The sequence below is a fragment of the Phocoena sinus genome, chromosome 6, assembly GCF_008692025.1.
Source record: "Phocoena sinus isolate mPhoSin1 chromosome 6, mPhoSin1.pri, whole genome shotgun sequence".
NCBI lineage: Eukaryota > Metazoa > Chordata > Mammalia > Artiodactyla > Phocoenidae > Phocoena > Phocoena sinus.
This window is the reverse complement of record NC_045768.1, coordinates 8,764,835-8,769,256: the sequence shown is the minus strand read 5'-3', so window position 1 is coordinate 8,769,256 and position 4,422 is coordinate 8,764,835.

The following is a 4,422-nucleotide window of genomic DNA, read 5'->3' as shown; positions in this document are numbered from 1 at the left end:
TTGGGGCAAAAATCACAACCAGATTAAATATACTCATTGATTGTAAAATGTCTTTCCAGGAATGTTTAAATGTGAACAAGAATGTTTATTAAAAGAGGAAATTCGGGAATGTTAGGCCCCATTGTCAGATGGGTAAGAAAGGGTAAAAAAGATTAAGTGATTCACCCAAAGCAACTCTGAAGTCTCCACTATTCTCTTGACCAGAAGACAACACTGCCTACCACGGTTTGTATGAGCGTTAAGTATGAAACTTTGCGATTAATGGCTTTGATGGAAATTAGGAGGTAAATGCACTGGGCCAAAAAGTGTTATGTATCTGTGTACCCTCTCCTGGAGGGTAGCCACCCTTTTTGGTGAGGTAGATGTGTTCTCTGCAGGGACTGGGGTGGATTTCCCGAAAACCTTATTTTTCAAATGAGAACACCCTACAAATGCGGAAGATCTTTCTCTTCTTGCCCATCATCCTTGTGAGTCAAAGGAAGCTGCAAGACAGAGGCTGCTCAGGACCAAGAGACAATTTACACAGATGGGGGGACTCGGTCATAAGCCGTGATGCAGGGAAAAGGGGAAGAGAGGTGTGGGTTCAGTCTCTCAGTTCCTCCACTCATTTACTCCTGCTTTGTTTCCCTCAGCAAATATTCACTGCTGCTCATTTAGTACCAGGTTCTCTGCAGGGTGCAGAGGAAATGGATCAATTAAACAGCCCCTACCCTCAAGGAACACAGACGTAGAAGCAAAAACTGGTAGCCGTTCCTTATCTATTAATTCAACAAATATTTATTGAGTACCAAACACTGGAGAAACAGCAAGAAAGAAGTCAAACAAGGTCTCATCCTCATGGAGTTTACAGGCTAGTGGTGGGGGACACAGATATTAAACTCCTAATTGTACAGGTCATTAATTAATTGCCATTGTGGCTACTACACAGGAGAAGGAGAGAGTGCCAGGAGTCTATTACAGGGGTGGTGTTGGAGAATCAGCAGGAAACAGGAGAGAGCAGATCAGGAAGAAAGTGACAGTGAGGAAGGACTCCAGAGGCAACACCTGAGCCCAGTGGGTGCCAGCAGGGCTTAGATCAGAGGCAAGCCAGGCCCACCCAGAGGCTGGGCAGGTGAGACAGGAGGACGGGAGAGAGCAAGCTCTCTCTCCAGGAAGTGAGAAAAGGCTTCTCGAAAATGGGTGGAGGCTCTTGAAGCCAACTATCATCCCTTGCTTTCTTGCTGACCAAGAATAATTATTGTGTGTGCCGTGCTCTATTATGGTCATATTTACCACTGAGGTCGGTGTCATCACCCTCTATACAGATGAGGAGGCCAAAGCTCAGCAGGGCGAGTGCCTGGCCCCACTTCAGATCATGGAGCCCTTGTGAGGCTGAGTTACGGCAGTCCACCTTGTGAGGCTGAGTTACGGCAGTCCACCTTGTGAGGCTGAGTGGGGACGGGGACCCGGATCCGCCTCACTGCTTAGCCATAGCACTCTACTGCCCACCCTTGGCTGTGGGAGGGGAGGCCACACATCACACCCCTCAGCCTAATTGCCCTTTAACAGATGAAGAAGAAAGGCTCCCATCACACAGGCAGTGAGGACCAGAGGAGTCTCCCAGGAAGACTGCTCTTCCCGGACTGGGTGGAACACCTACTCTACTCTGCAGAGTTGGCCAGGTGGAAACCTGACCCACTAGGATGTTCTATAATAGAAGTCATTGGACAGCGTGGGACTGTTTGGAGAGGCTGACTCCCCCTGCTGGCCCCAAACTACTCAGGTAGTGAGACATGTGGAAGGGGCACACCAGTGGTTCCTGGTGAGGGGAGCAAGAGTGAGAAAATCCCAGATAATTCACATAATTTTTTTGTTTAAAGGATATTCGTGACTTATGTGTGTCAAGACTCTGACAGATGCCAACAGACAATAAGCTTTGCCAAACTCTGGGGATTTCAAAGTGGACCTGAGCTTTGGCAGAAAGGGTCCCCTTGTGGAAGCCAGAAGAAGGAGAGGCTGGGATCAGATAACCTGGCTATCTTGACTCTCAAAGTGCTCAGGAATCTGGAATAGATGAGAAGTGGAGATTTGGGCCCTATCTGTCCAAGAAAGGGAAGAAGAGGAAAGGAGGGGAAAGGAATTAACTTTTACAAGCACTTCTACACTATCTCAATTAACACATGACACGGAGGGGAGGCTGGAAGATGTGTTTAGCCATGTACCTTGGAAGAAGAGAAGGCAGAACACAGATATTGGCTTAACACCAGCCGCCAATGTTGCATACCTCCATTATGGCAAAACCCCTCCTTGACTGGATGAAATATGACTTTTATCATTTCATAAATACTGCTAGGGAAACTGGGTAACTGTGGAATGAGGCCCATACATCACCCTCTAGACTCTTTTTTGTTTGTTTTTTGCGGTACGCCGGCCTCTCACCGTTGTGGCCTCTCTCGTTGCGGAGCACAGGCTCCGGACGCGCAGGCTCAGCGGCCATGGCTCACGGGCCCAGCCGCTCTGCGGCATGTGGGATCTTCCCGGACTGGGGCACGAACCCGTGTCCCCTGCATCGGCAGGAGGACTCTCAACCACTGCGCCACCAGGGAAGCCCATCTAGACTCTTTTAGATTTCAAATAGGCAAAGTTAAATCATTTAAAAATGCCACAAAAAAAAAAAAAATGCCACAAACATCATGGGAAAACACAAACACATGCACCCTAATTGTGAAGTGACAATTTTCTAACTAAAATAAGTTAGTAGAGATTATGACACATCATAATCAGCTAAATGACAACAACAGAAGCGGGGCACTGGAAAAATATATGAGTTGAGTGACCCAGTGAGGTGGGGGAATAAATATAAAGCTATGAGGGAAATACCCAGTGTCCAATGGACGGATGGCTAATAACTTTGAGACACGTGGCACAAAGTTTAAATACTAAGGAACATTTCAGTCTTTATAATCCTTAATGACACGCAAATATGATTATTACAGCCAAGAAGATCCCAATTCTTACCAACAAAGTTAGCAAAAATCAGTTAAAATGATGAAGCCCACAGCTGGTCTGTGGGGAAACAGGAACTCACTCATGTGGGGTGTGAATCAGCCCAGTGGTCCTGAGGAAACCTGGCCTGACAAGACGATGTCTTCCTATGCGTTTGGGTTCACAGACTTCACTCTTGGGGTCAGATCTCAAGGAAGTAGCTCAAGAAGAATAGTTATTAGAGAGTGAGACTCTCTGCCCAGGTGCCTGCAGTTAGGTTACCTAAAGTTCTGTTCGCAACATTCCATTGCCACAAAAAGTTCCTGTCTAGAGTCAGACAGACAAGGGAGCTCATCCCAAGTCTGCCATTTAGCTGTGTGACTTTAGATGACACTTAACTTCTCTGAACCTCAGTTCACTCCTTGGTAAAATGGGGATATTAACAGTCCTGGGGTTGTATATTAAAGGAGGTCATGTCTATAAAGTGTCTACACAGCGCCCTGCCCAGTGTCCAACAAAAGGTGGCCCTTGTTATTGTGAGGTGACTACTGGACGGAGCCTGGAGAGAGTTCCCGCTTGCGGAGGATGAGGTGAAGTCTCAGCTTTCTAACTTGAAGAGGAGCTGATATCTTTGACTCCTAGTTTATTTTTATTACAAAGTCAGAAAAAGGAACATAAACTTCTGCCACAACTTCGCAGGAGTCCACCAAAATGTAAAGGGAAGGTCTTCAAAGGGTGTTATATTCTCCTGAAACAGAGAGGAAAATGCTGAGTGAGGCTCCCACTCCTACCCGAGTGTCAAGATTGGGTGTCTCCAAGGATCTGGAAATGCACATGTTTTTTGAGACTTGGTCTGTGACAGGCGTTTCACATCCCCAAGTTCGTTATTTTTATCTCGGCTTTGAGGGAAAGGGAATCTGCCCAAGGTCCTAAGTTAGGTGACCCTGTCTGGCAAGGTAACCACCGCACAGGTAACTGCTGTGCAGCCTGGGTGAGGGGCAGGCATCCGAAGGGCTGTGAGAGCGAGGGTCTCGGAAGCGGAAGGCTGGGCGCACGGTGGGTGCAGGCCCCGGGTGATGGCAAGTCGAAAGTCCTGGCCTCTCACCCATTCCGCTCCGGGAGCCCCGGTCGCGCCCCGCGGAGCAGCCCTCCTCCCGCCAGCAGGGGGCGCCGAGGAGAAGGCGGGCGGGAGGCCGTGAGCGCGGAGCTGCCGCCGCTCCCTCCCGGAGTCGGGACCGAGGCTGCCGCTCGCCCATTCGTCCGCGGCGAGGCTCCTGGACACAACCCGAGCGGGATCCCAGACTCGGAGTCCCGGAGAGAGGCCAGTCCCGCGTCGCCAGCAACCCGGTCCGCGCCTGCCCGGAAGTGCCGGCGCTGAGGGGGCGGGGCCGAGAAGCGCTTCCGGGGGCGGGGGGCGCGGGCTGGGGCGGCAGCCGGAGCGGCGGGGACGGGCCTGGC